This window comes from Schistocerca americana, chromosome 4 (assembly GCF_021461395.2).
Source record: "Schistocerca americana isolate TAMUIC-IGC-003095 chromosome 4, iqSchAmer2.1, whole genome shotgun sequence".
In the NCBI taxonomy this organism is placed as follows: Eukaryota; Metazoa; Arthropoda; class Insecta; order Orthoptera; family Acrididae; genus Schistocerca; species Schistocerca americana.
Window position 1 is genome coordinate 536,186,178 of NC_060122.1, and position 15,169 is coordinate 536,201,346.

General features: G+C 42.4%; 1 pseudogene; it reads right to left on the minus strand.

Annotated features, from left to right (window-relative positions):
• Window positions 1–12,708: 12,708 nt before the first annotated feature.
• Window positions 12,709–12,826, minus strand: LOC124614202 (annotated as a pseudogene).
• Between the last annotated feature and the right edge of the window lie 2,343 nt (window positions 12,827–15,169).

Here is a 15,169-nt window from a genome sequence, read left to right on the forward strand (position 1 = left end):
GATGAGATGTCTGTGCTGGAGAAGGAGGAGTTTAATGGGTATATTAGCTGTAACCACACAACTGCAGACTTGTCTAGAGCCAACTGCATGATGTTTGGAAAGCAATGTTATTTAGTTAATTTATGGAGAAGACGAATATGCTTCATCAAATAATGAAGATGCAGCAGGTTGGTGCTACGTTACACTTCACAACTCATGCTATAAACACATGTGCTGTGACTGTAGATCATTCGATAAAAGTTCAGTCAGGCTTTTGAAGTGCAAGAGGCAACACGTTCACCGACTCAGGTGCAAGCATCTAAGTGTAAAATTTAGGAAATGCTGGTCATGAACAGGGATGAATTTAATAAGTGTACTACATCCAAGCACACAGCTGATGACTATATCCATAGCCTCCTACACAATGAATGAAAAGAAAAGATAATGGGTGACAATGCAGCAGGATGACGTGAGATGTGTTTCAGTACTCATGCAGATAGATACAAGCTGGAACTACCTACTTTTTTTGAAAATGCATAACCCCCACATCAACTTTGCTCTATTCAACAATGAACCATAGGTGTTCACCTTGAGATTTGGACACCAACTGGCCTAGTTCGAAACACCACCACCAGAGTTCACTGTAAGCCCTCCCTCACTCCACTCCTATGATGTAATCCAAGATCGCAGTCCAGAAAAAAGAGTGTGGGAACCAATAGGAACCATGAATCAGCTCATGCGATAAGCTTCAGCCAATAAGAGGGCCGTATCTGCTGACATCATTGGAGGAGATATAGGGTAGGCTCAGCAGCTCCATGACATCAATCTCACTCAGTCAGCTAGCAGCAGCAGCAGAAGAAGAAGAAGAACCGTGAAGTGTCAGCAGCAGCAGTCAAGATCTCATAGGCCCCACAAAACAGAACAGAACGATAAAGTAAGTATCCCATATCACATCTTTGTCTGTAGTTAGCATTATTATTATTATTATTATTATTATTGGTTGTTTTTCTGTCTTGGTCTGTATATAATGCTTCCTCCTACCGCCTACACGGGCGAGCACCAACATGTCGACCTCTGCCACATCTGGACTTGCAGATACCTCAGCTGCCATCTTGTCAAGACCTGCATTGATCCCTGGGCCTGTGGCAACAACAATCTTCAGCGCGTCCAAACTTATAGCAACCACATGGGATCCTGTAGCGTACACAGCCCACTTGCTAGACAAAGACAAGAAGTAGTTATTGTCGGTCCTACCCATTGATTTGGGTTATGAGAACAACCAGTCTGTCGTTTCAAAAGCTGTGGTGGTCCTAAAAAACAGCAAGATGGAGGTCAGTACTGGTCACTGACATATGACCCATCCCATCAGAACATCCCTGTGGTAGTCCAGGGAAAGAGTGGAAAGCCTGCAGATAGGAAGGTTCCATACATGGTCTACTTGCTGGAGCAGGTCACAGAGCTGTTATTGTCTGTCCCAGTCATCGATTTGTGTGATGAGGATGCGCGATCTGCTCCCAGTGCCTCGAATGCTGCTGGTGGTCCTAAACAACAACAAGATGGACGACAGTGCAGGTCACGAACATACAACCCCTCCCATCAGAACATCCCTGTGCTAGCTCAGAGACAGAGTACAGATGCTGTGTATAAGAAGGTATCAAGTATACCCATGCTTTTCAGTTCTACATACAATTTAACTCCTAGTGGAACGAAATGTGTAAATGTTGGTATAGAAGCACATCATGACTGGGGTTTGCATGTGAGGATAGAAATTGAAAATGCATCGAAGGGAGTTAAAGTGCATATGTTTTGAGCTTGACTGGGACGAAATACGTCATGCAGAGCGCTACATCAATCAGCAGATGACCACAGAGTGTTATCGAACTCGTACCCCCTGGACATTCACCTTACTGTTGTAACACTTATTACAACAGTGTATGGTGACTCTGCACAAGGAGTGAAATCGGATGTCAAGTGCGTTTATCTATGGCATGCCGAAATTGTGAACTTTTACAATGTGGATACTGTGCTACGCCTCGCATTGGAGAGACTGAACCGTTGGTTACCGAGCATACACTCCATATACAGTGATGTTGTAAACTTTCTGAATGTGCATAGTGTACATGTTGATGATTTGGAGCACTACCTTTGTTTGTACATGAAGCCAGAGTCAAAAGAAAAACAGGTTAAATGTGGTTGTGAAATACCAGAGTATTGTGAGGTAACCATTAGTTTGAAGGAGATATGCGTGGAATTTTTTGCATATCAAAAAGCATTATTTGGGAAATATTGTACAGGTGCAAATAAGATAAAGAAAGCATCTGATGATTTTTCTGAAATACTGAATCCAATGTACGATATTTAAATAGAAGTATGTATATATACAATCTCAAACTGTGTTTGCGTTTCATTTCATACCTCACTCCTTATAGTCATTATAGTCAAAGTATTACAGTTATTAGTATCATTATTTTCGATGCTGCACCTACAATCATGCAGAAGAAGACAATTGCCTCAAACACCTCCTCACCAGTCATAGTCAAAATGAATATATATATATATATCATCATCATCATCAGCCAATTCAATCATTAGATGATGTGGCCTCTTCGAGTCGTGGATTCAGGTAGGCTTTCAGAAGTCTTCTCCAAGTGGGACGGTCTTGGGCAGTTCTCTGCCAGGTGTTACCAGCGATCTTCTTGATGTCTTTGTCCCATCTGTCTGGTGGTCTTCCTCTAGGCCTCCGGTGCTCTCTCGGACTCCACTCCAGTACTAACTTCGTCCATCTGTTGTCTTTTCTTCTTGCGACGTGGCCAGCCCACTGCCATTTCAAGGAACCTACTCTCTCTAAGATGTCATTAACCTTCGTCACAGACCGGATGTCATCTGCCCTTTTCCTGTCCTTTCTTGTATAGCCCAGCATTGATCTCTCCATGGCTCTCTGCGCTGTCCTAAGTTTCCCTTTTGTGAATGAGCATCCGTACGTCATCACAGGAAGAATGCATTGATCAAATACTGCTTTCTTCAGATTTACTGGCATTTTTGATCTGAATACTTTTGAATTCTTCCCAAATGCTTGCCAGCCAAGCTTGATGCGTCGATAGATTTCTGGTCTTATGTCTCCCTTCATATTTATAATTTGGCCAAGGTAGACATATTCACTGACCTCTTCTAGTAGACTGTCCTTGACTTTCACATCTCCAGCTGGGACCCATTTGTTGGATATTACTTTTGTTTTGGAAAGTTTCATGTTCAAGCCAACCAGCTGACATTCCGATGCAAGATCTGTAACTAAGTTTTGGAGCTCTGCGAAGTCTTTGGCCAGTAAGGCAATATCATCAGCAAATCTCAAGTTGGTAAGCCTTCTTCCATTAATTCTAATTCCCTTACCTTCCCAGCTCAGCTTTGACATAGCCATTTCCAATACAGCAGAGAACAGTTTTGGGGAGATGGGATCGCCTTGCTTGACACCCCTCATGATGCGGAATTCTTGAGTTGATTCGCCGATGTTAACATAAGCTGAAGAATTCTCGTAGATTTTCCTGAGCACTTCAATGCATGCTGCTCCCACTCCTTGCTCACTCAAAGCTTGGAGGACAGCTACATGGCTAACGGAGTCAAATGCCTTTTCAAAGTCAACAAAGGCAATGCAGAGAGGCCGTTGGTATTCATTCGCTCTGCTTATCACTTCACTAACGGTCAGAATGTGGTCAATAGTGCTAAAATTGCTTCGAAATCCAGCTTGTTCTATAGGTTGGGCTGAGTCTAGGGTGGAACTAATTCGGTTTAACAAGATCCCCTGATGACGACGAATGTCCTATCTATCTGTCCAGGGGCGTGCAGATAATGAATTCATCAATGGCAACATCATCGTTATCACGTGGGCTGTGGGCTTTTTTCTAAGAGATTCAGTAGCCGGCTTAAAGGCCTCTCTTAATGGTTGCTGTTGATCCATATGCCCTAACCTTAGCAACCATATATATATATGGTGGTCCACTGATAGTGACTGGGTCAAATATCTCACGAAATAAGTATCAAACGAAAAAACTACAAAGAACGAAACTCGTCTAGCTTGAAGGGGGAAACCAGATGGCGCTATGGTTGGCCCACTAGATGGCGTTGCCATAGGTCAAACGGATATCAACTGCGTTTTTTAAAATAAGAACCTCCATTTTTATTACACATTCGTGTACTACGTAAAGAAATATGAATGTTTCAGTTGGACCACTTTTTTCGCTTTGTGATCGATGGCGCTGTAATAGTCGCAAACATATGAGTACGTGGTATCACGCAACATTCCGCCAGTGCGGACGGTATTTGCTTCATGATACATTACCCGTGTTAAAATGGACCGTTTACCAATTGCGGAAATGGTCGACATCGTGTTGATGTGATCAAAATGCCCAACAGGTGTGTGCTATGTATGCTGCTCGGTATTCTGGACGACATCATCCAAGTGTCCGGACCGTTCGCCGGATAGTTGCGTTATTTAAGGAAACAGTAAGTGTTCAGACACGTGTGAAACGTCAACCACGACCTGCAACAAATGATGATGCCCAAGTAGGTGTTTTAGCTGCTGTCGTGGCTAATCCGCACATCAGTAGCAGACAAATTGCGCTAGAATCGGGAATCTCAAAAACGTCGGTGTTGAGAATGCTACATCAACATCGATTGCACTCGTGCCATATTTCTATGCACCAGGAATTGCATGGCGACGACTTTGAACGTCGTGTACAGTTCTGCCACTGGGTACAAGAGAAATTACGGGACGATGACAGATGAAACATCGTCGCCACAAGGACTGGACTTGATTGTTGATGACTGGTCCCGTGAAGATGCAAAGGAAGACCAGGAGAAGAAGAAGAATGGGGTACTCCTCCCTGATAATATACGAGCAACTATTGTAGGTCAATCCAATTGTAACAAGACTAATGCCCTCATGATGCTCCTAACACATATAAATGAAGTCCAATTGGAACATGTTTATGTATTTTCAAGAACACTGTTTCAACACAAATATAAGCTATTACAGGAGACATTGTGCGGTGTAAGAGGCGTTACATACACGACATTCAGTTTAAGTGATATCCCCCACCCCCACCTAAGAAAGTGAAGCCAAACACAGTGTTCATACTTGACGATGTTGTTGTGGAAAATCAAGACCAAATTCGAAAATATTTCTGTTTTGGTCGTCATATGGTGCTGATGCATTTTATCTAAGCCAAACATATTCCAGAATCCTGAAACAGTTGGTTATAATGCAAACCTCATTACAGCCTTCACGCAAGACAATCTGAATTTAAAACACGTTTACCATGCACGTGTAGGAACTAACCTGTCGTTCAATGATTTTGTAAAGATATGTGCCGATTGCTGGAATCATTCGTAGTATGGGTTTCTCGTTAATGATAAAACAAGAAAAATGAATAATGGCAGATACTTCCAAGAGTTTCCGTATATATAGCGCGGTAAGAGAGCTGAGTACATCAGTATATGCCGCACCAGGGACAAATTAGGACGCATGTCTATCTCTCAACCCGAGAGAATGGGTCTACATAGACAGAACATTCGCTTATACATGGATGCGAACATTCAGGCTATCGTACAATAAGTTGGAGGTCTACGCATGGAGTGAGAGACGTATTATCAGACTCTTGTGAAAATGATCAAATGAGATAGTTAATGAAATCGGTAAGAAAGTAACCGACTTAGCTGAAAAGGTTGAGTATATTGAGGAGAAACTAGATGTAGAGGCTCTTGGCAGGCACAAAATAAGAGGAAGAAGAGCGTATATATAAAGCCTCACGCTGCAGAGATGTCAACGAAGGAGAAAATCATTCAGGCGCGGAAAGCCATTCGAGAGAAATTACGATTGCTAAGGTTAGGGCATATGGATCAACAGCAACCATTAAGAGAGGCCTTTAAGCCGGCTACTGAATCTCTTAGAAAAAAAGCCCACAGCCCACGTGATAACGATGATGTTGTCATTGATGAATTCATTATCTGCACGCCCCTGGACAGATAGATAGGACATTCGCCGTCATCAGGGGAAGACCGTACGTGCTGGGTACACATCTTATAAATGTAACTGAAAACACAATACAGATTGGTGATAGGTGGTTTGAGAGAACACCTGGCATAATTAATCTTATTTTCCTAAGGCCTACGGAAAAACTCATAAATTATTCAGTTAATGATAAGGAAATGTACTATGAAATACTGCATATGAGTGATGTACGTAGATCGCGAAAAGCTAGAGCAACAAGAAATATGAAACCATCATAAAACAAATACTTGACGGTAAAAACAACAACAAAAACAGCAGCACCAGCGCTTTTGGTAATGACACTGAGCATAAAGCAGTGAACAATCGAATCTCGCAGTAAATATATTATGACGACCCCATCGAGCTAATAGATCGACAACGTCTGCTCATAGCATCAGCTGCTGCAGGTAACACAGCTCATTCGAGTGAGGCTGTTTCAATAATCTCTGATCTTAGAGAGAGAGTTATCATCTAATAAGTACAGAGACAATAGTTCGGGAACTACACAAACCAGCATGAAAAACATACCCTCATAGGCATGTTATGATTAAAGGTTTGGATGAGTTATGGCAGGCTGGTCTTGTAGATATGATGGAATATTCACATAAGAATAATGGATTCAAATATATTTTAATAGTTATTGATACATACTCCGAATTTGCTTGGGCATTACCTGTTAAAACAAAAACGGAGTGAAATGTTGCGGATGTCCTCGAGTGTTTACTGCAGACAGGGACAATTCGATGCCTGGACAACCTCCAAACCGAGTTTTGCAATAGGTATTTCAAGACAGTGGTGCAGCGTTATGGAATACATCACTACTCAACTTTAGATATCTTCCCAGAAACAATTGCTCAGTATAATCGAATCGAACATAGCACAATAAAAACGAGACCAGGTTCATGATAATAGACTCATGGACACGGTGTACTATAGCACTAAAGTTCTCGATACACGCAAACAGAAATTTAATGTAGGTGACCTGGCATGTATCTCAAAACACAAGACAGCTTTCGACAAATCATAACTACCAATCTTGTCAACACAGATACTTACAGTTTCAAAGGTACAAAGAACGAATCCTAGAACTTATATCTTGAAGGATAGTAAAGGTGAAGAAATTGCAGGTTGCTTCTACACCGTGTAGTTGCAGAAAAGCTCAAAACTATGTATCTCGTGGAGATAGTCATAAGACGTCGGGGAAATAGAGCGCTAGTCAAATAGCTTGTATCTCTGCCACACAAAGCAGTTGGACTGATGCTTAAGATGTGCTATATAATAGGGTGCGCAATTCTCAACCGCCACAGTAGCATAATATGAATGCTAAAAGACGTATTAGATTAGGTGGTGGTATTCTAGGGTGCGCAATTCTCAACCGCCACAGTAGCATAATATGAATGCTAAAAGACGTATTAGATTAGGTGGTGGTATTCTAGACAAACTGCTAGTGGAATTACACATTCCAGGCTATAACTACTGTAGGCCTGGAACAAAGCTTCAAAAACGCTTCGCACGAGGAGATAAGGGGATTAATCTGCTCGACGAAGCGTGTATGGAACACGACATTGCATATGCTGCAAATAAAAGTCTCGCAAGTCGTCACATTTCGGACAGGATTTAAGCTGATAAGGCTAAAGCGATAAGCAGAAGAAAGGATATCGGTATACGCCACCGCACTGCAGCATTTGCAGTTGATAAAACGATACGTGGAAAAATTATTTGGGTTTGGGAGTGATGAATTTCAAGCCAGTTATGAATGTGCACTAAAGAAGAAGAAGAAGGGTGAGCAGCGAAGGTGTTTGAACACCTGTATCCTGACAGCGATGTATGCAGTTAAAAACGCTCTGAAGCAGAAAGATGCGGGAAGAAAAAGAGGGTCGGTTAAAGCACCTCGATTTCTACCAATACCCACGACGTCTGGTGGTTTTCTTCCATTCCTCATTCCAGCCCTCTCCGCTCTCTCGGCGGTTATGTCCCTCGCTGGTGGTGCTGCAACTACAGTCACGAATGCGCCACACTCCGAAGCGTAGTTAGAAGAAGCGAGAAGACATGACCGCGTGATGGAAGACACGGCCATCGGAAAAGGAGTAAATTTGAAACTGTACAGGAAAGGCTTGGTCTATTCACAAATAAAAATAAGTCAATAAGCAGTCTTACCAGATCGGCCACTCGCAAATACTGATCTTCTTAAGTTTGTCAAAAAAAAAAAAAAAAAAAAAAAAAAATCAACACTCCAAGGTCCCGTGTGTGTTCGTGCGAGATACATCACTGAAGACTGTATGGAAAAGTGGTGAATGTGGTACTGTGAATTTAGATGTTGCTGGAGGTCCCGCCACCCATTGGGTGTCATATGTTATGACAAATGCAAATACCTTCTGCTATTTCGGCTCATTTGGTGACCTGCAACCGCCAGAAGAATTACAACGATACTTCTCTCGCAGAGGACGTGTGTTCTACAATTTTCGGCGCTATCAGGACTTAATACACACCTCTGCGGACATCTATGCGTCATGTTTTTCTTGAGGTTTACAAAGAAGAAACAAAATATATCAGGAAGAGCTTCAAACATTCTTTCATCAGTTGAAGTTCAGATTCTATGTCGTACCTTTTGAGTTTAAAAGATTGAACATCTGCATTAAGTGCAAATTACTTCCCGCCCGCCAGTTGATTTGAGCATTGGTGAGTGCATCATTGCACTGATTGGAATGGAGACGTACTACAGCATCCCAAATATCACCAAGGCTAGCACTAAACTGCATTTGGATATTAACGGTGGAAAAGGCATTGTCGAAATAGAACCTGGTGCATATGGTATCTATGATTTAAATGAAGTCTTGAAACACTCTGGAAAAGATATTGAGCTATGTGTAAACATCAATGCACTTAAATCTGAAACAAGGATTGTAAATGCAACGATTGACTTTAACTAGAAACATTCAATAAGGTGCCTACTAGGTTTCTCAAAAGGACAGGTTTTGAAGAGGGATCCTAGTAAATTTTACAAGTCAGATCAGACTGTGGACATACTGCCTGTTAGCACAGTCCGAGTCGAGTGTAACATTTCAAAATGGCTCTGAGCACAATGGGACTTAACATCTATGGTCATCAGTCCCCTAGAACTTAGAACTACTTAAACCTAACTAACCTAAGGACATTTCACACATCCATGCCCGAGGCAGGATTCGAACCTGCGACCGTAGCGGTCACGCGGTTCCAGACTGAAGCGCCTAGAACCGCACGGCCACACCAGCCAGCCGAGTGTAACATTGCAACGAACTCCTGTCTCAACATCAGTGTGATTCATACTGTTTATGGATGCTTCTCGTCAGTTGCAACAGGGTATATGACTGTTGAGACTCCCACCATTGCAATGTATCTTCCAATTACAGTTCAGACACTGGACTATTTGGAGTTGCGCATTGTGGACCAAGATAATCGTGGTGAGGAAATCATTGTATGATGACATCTAAGGCAAGATGGGCGTACAACATAAAATCAATGCACGCAATCCAGAGCACGTCACTTTCCTGCAGAACCGCAAAGCGATAACACGTGCGAACTACGAGTTTCTTAAATCTGTTGGTTGGAAACCTCGCAATGACGTCCTCACTCAATATAACCGGTTCAATAGAGTATTATGAGCGGATTATACGTCAGGAATACTTCTCGCATAAAGGTGATGGTTCAAGCACATTTAACAAGAACGATGAAATTATCAACTTTAGCACTGTGCTACTAGCATAAAAGGCTGTTCCAAATTCTCGGTGGTCATCACGATGTCCATGTAGAATACTTCCTATACTTGTTCTTACAGACCCTTTTCCTGGCCATCTGATTTCCTGCAGCGGTACTATTTCTAGTGTGTATTTTTCTGGTTGGCTGACTAGAGTTTGCATGCTTCCCGACCTGAACAAACTTCTTGCATTCCATGTTCCAAATCTTAAGTCCGGTTTTCGTTTCCGAGTTCTGTCCCAATTAAGACAGTCCTGTTTCCGAGGCATGTGTAGAGTATCCTGACCAGATCTTGGTTTTCCTTGAGAGGGGAGGTAGCCCTCTGCACAACCCCCAACGTGGAAGATCAGAGACCTTGTATTTTGGGGGTCTAGCCCTAGGAATATTGCCTTCTATATAGCAGAATGACTTGTCCAAGCCACGTTAGTTTTGGTCCACCCCAAGTATTTTATTTCCCTGGTACCCATCATATCTGGTGAGTGTTCCCCTATCTGCCTCCTGGGGAGGCGCCCGATGGGGGACTAGCAACCCCACACGGGAAAGATATGGTGACGTCGCTTCGATTATTCGACCACATGAATACCATTCTTGAAGGGGAAGAAGAATATTTCATGTATGCGTAGACTCTTCAAGTTTGCTGCTATTCGAGACCTGGAACTCTTCAGGTATCCTGCTCTCCATCGACTCAAGAAGAAGATGCGTGGAAATAGTTTTGCTGTGGCTGCTTATGAAAATATAAAATTGCTTTTAGGCTGGATGAGAAATAAATGAATTTTTACTTCATAATATGAGTATGATTTCTCTTCATCCTGTTCCCGCTTTGATAGTATACAGTTTCGTCCAGATACTATGTCTGTGGTTTTCTTCAAACATAGGAGATACAGTTTGAGATATGTTTGCTTTATGTCTTTGGAAGTGGACGCGGTAACGTGCCTTCTGCTCCCATAACCCAATTCGTGCTGCACAATAGTCATAATTCCATGCAACCATTCTATATATTTTGTCATTCTCTGTCTTAAACTTCACCTCCTGAATAGCACTTATCTTCAGAAAAATTAATGTCATTTGTATCATGCACAGCCTTTGCATATACATACATAATGCGATAGGAGGATAGGTTTTAGGTAAACAAAAACAACAACAACAAAGACGTATGGTAACGATTTTTTCGTTCATTCTGTTTACACAATTAAAATAGATTTCTTGAGATTACAATTCAGTTCATGAGGTACAATATAGTTCTTGAGGTACAATATAGTTCTTGAGGTACAGTTTGATGTTGCTATTCCAATGCAGTGATACTTTTAACTTACATATTACAACAGTAACACTGGTCAAGAATCTTTTTTTCACAATTTTTTTTTCCCGCTAGCAGTGGATGAGAATGTTTAGAATATTTCCAGTTATATAAATCTACCCTATAAACTAATGTGGAGACACTTTTTTTACTACTACTACTACTACTACTACTACTAAATTCGACAGTCCAAGCAGCATAGCTTTTACAATAATTGTGATGGACTGCGTACAGTTAGAAACTAATTTTCACAGTCCCAGTATGAAAGATTTTTACAATAATTCTGCTGGACTGTGAGCTATATGGATATATACACTTAAAAGTTAATCTGACATGGTTGGCTAGCTGCAGGCGAAAACTTTAATACACTGCATATGAATAAATAAATATAAAAATAATTTTTTTTGTTTATGCTTTTTTAATAAATATAAATATTTTTTGTTTATGCTTTTTAAATTTTTTTACTTGTTTTGTCACACATATAGTCCACACACACACACACACACACACACACACACACACACACATACACAACAAACACACATACACAAAAATTACTTACACTATGGTAAAAGGGTCAGCTACTACTCTACAGACACTCTCTCTTCCTCTCTCACTCATTCTCTCATTTTCACTCACAGTCCCCACCCCTTCTCTCACTACAAGTAGTTAGAGTGAGTATGGAAGGATTCCAATCCTGTCATCACAAATGACCCTCTTATTGCCATGAGGCGACAGGCCGATTTTTGACTGTAACACAGTGTAACCTTGTGTCCTCTCGATCGAATACTAGTTTTCCATACCACATGCAGTGGCTGCAGTGCAGCACCATGAACACCACTGTACAGGCACCACAAGTAGTCTTCGATAGAGATGGCTCTCGATGCCTTACAAAACACACCCTTAGCCCACCTCTGGGTGCCACCTTCCAATGTGTGATATGCATACATTTTTGATCACAGAGCTACAAACTTCACAATCAGCAATCCATTCGCTATGTCTTTCATTAGGCCGATAACCTTCTTGTTCTTTGGAACAATACCATAAGGATTATCAGCTGTGTATGAGGATGTATGGAACTCATTACCATGGTACCTTATTACTTCAAATGGATTGCAGTTCTTCACCCAATAGATAAAGCTATCTATGTACATATAAAGTAATTTACGAACTGTGAAACGAGTTTCCGCAAACTCATAATGAAAGCAATAATATGGAGTAGGATAAGACTAGTATGCACATACGCACATAAATAGGTTTCGTAAGCTCTACTGCAGTCTTCACCATCTCCACAGCGACAAAGTTGTTATTCAATGTGGTGACCTGCCTAAAATTTGGTCTGGCAGTGCATTTTCTTATGCCATAACGCCCGTCTCATTCGGTTCTAATCAAAATTTCACGTCGTTCCCTCAAATTCTCCATTGATTGGCCGAAAATTGAATTATTCATTAAAAAAAACTCCGTCTTCAGGCCACAATTGGCCCACCGGGACCATCCGACAGCCGTGTCATCCTCAGCTGAGGATGCGGATAGGAGGGGCGTGTGGTCAGCACACCGCTCTCCCAGTCGTTATGATGGTTTTCTTTGACCGGAGCCGCTACTATTCAGTCGAGTAGCTCCTCAATTGGCATCACGAGGCTAAGTGCACCCCGAAAAATGACAACAGCGCATGGCGACTCGGATGGTCACCCATCCAAGTGCCGGCCACGCCCGACAGCGCTTAACTTCGGTGATCTGACGGGAACCGGTGTATCCACTGCGGCAATGCCGTTGCCCAAATTATTCATTAATTTATAAAAATTTTCTCGAAGTCACACGTCGAGGAAGCTCTCTATCTCGTATTGAAATCAATATACTTCTTCAACTAGGGGGACTGCTTCCACCACATACCCTATATCAGAATCGGCTGCTACACTCCCCATGATTTTTCCACCTAATCCCTTGCGTTCATCTTTGGGCACCCATCGAAACTCACCAATCGGCTGTAACTGCTTCATGACATGTCCATATAAGTTGTTTCCGTCCAAGCACAATATGTAACTCGAATCACCCATTCGTGGGTTATTTGCCTTCATGTGCCTATGGACACATTGGCAAAGTTTTCCATGGACCCCTCATTCAAAGGAAAGAAGCTTGTCAGCATCGGTCAATAATTCTATGCTGCACTTCGTTTTCTTGAGCATTGCGTCCTAAGACAAACCAGTTACCGCGTAATAAAAGGCGGGATCCAGAGAATATGTGGTCGTGCACATACTCTGGAATTTCTCGAAAACGTTCGCAAGCAAGCGCACGTCTGTGTCCGTGTAAAGCCATGTGTACTCTCCTAAAGAGGAGATGCTGAATTCCTGCCAGAGATTATCAGTATCCTCCTATTCTGCATCCATTATGGCAGCACCTGTGAGGTTGCTGGGGACTGCAGACATGTCAGTTAGCCTGGTTTCTCTGAGTTTTGTCATACTATCCACATACTCGTATGGGAAAACCTCCTTCCTAGTCACAAACAGAAACTATTCCTCATCGGGAAATACAGCTCGAGTGATGTGCATATCCCCCTGAGGTAGAGTTTCAACGAGTTTCTGGAATGATGCCTGCATAAAACGTTGCGTTTCAAGGACGCAGTGCGTAATTCATGGCGTCATTCGTTTGGTGAATTAAATGTGTTTTTCGATGCTCTCAGGCAGGACAGAGACCTGATCTTTCCGCATGCTGAAATCAGCCAAGTGCTCAGCTAGGAAGTGAGTGTCATACGCACTTAAATTATGGAAGCGAACAGATAAGTGCCTTGATAGTCGATACTTCAAATTGCATGTATTCTGAGCTACGAGGTGCATTCAAGTTCTAAGGCCTCCGATTTTTTTTCTCCGGACTGGAAAGAGATAGAAACATGCGCATTGTTTTAAAATGAGGCCGCGTTCATTGTCAATATGTCCCAGAGATGGCAGCACCGTACGGCAGATGGAATTTTACCGCCAGCGGCGAGAATGAGAACTGTTTTAAATACTTAAAATGGCGACGTTTTCCTTACTTGAACAGCATGCAATCATTCGTTTTCTGAATTTGCGTGGTGTGAAACCAATTGAAATTCATCGACAGTTGAAGGAGACATGTGGTGATGGAGTTATGGATGTGTCAAAAGTGCGTTCATGGGTGCGACAGTTTAATGAAGGCAGAACATCGTGTGACAACAAACCGAAACAACCTCGGGCTCGCACAAGCCAGTCTGACGACATGATCGAGAAAGTGGAGGGAATTGTTTTGGGGGATCGCCGAATGACTGTTGAACAGATCGCCCCCAGAGTGCATCCTACGAAAATGTTTTGAAGAACAAATCCATTCCTGCACTGCAACAAAAACGTCCGGGAAGGGCTGCGCGTGTGCTGTTTCACCAAGACAACGCACCCGCACATCGAGCTAACGTTACGCAACAGTTTCTTCGTGATAACAACTTTGAAGTGATTCCTCATGCTCCCTACTCACTTGACCTGGGTCCTAGTAACTTTTGGCTTTTTCCAACAATGAAAGACACTCTCCGTGGCCGCACATTCACCAGCCGTGCTGCTATTGCCTCAGCGATTTTCCAGTGGTCAAAACAGACTCCTAAAGAAGCCTTCGCCGCTGCCATGGAATCATGGCGTCAACGTTGTGAAAAATGTGTACGTCTGCAGGGCGATTACATCGAGAAGTAACGCCAGTTTCATCGATTTCGGGTGAGTAGTTAATTAGAAAACAAATCGGAGGCCTTAGAACTTGAATGCACCTCGTACACCGTGGAACTTCCCCGTAAGATGACAGCAGTCCCTACGAGAAGTTCCTGCTTTTCTTTCTGACGGCAGACCACAACTATGACAGGCAACCACGTTATTGTACAAATCTTCATTCTCCTTCGATTTGATCATGGAAACGTTGTCTTGTAAAGCTTTACAACCTCCCATGAAAGTTTTTCGAGCTCAGAGAGCACTCAAACCACAGGATTATCCCGACATAAGATTTGTAGCGGTTAAGACTTGAATTATAGGACGATACAATTTGGTTTGCCGACGCATATGGTAGGTGACTTACTGTAAAGGTGATATGTGAGGTCGTGAGGTCGCCTTCACAGTGGGTCACAGGAGCAAAGA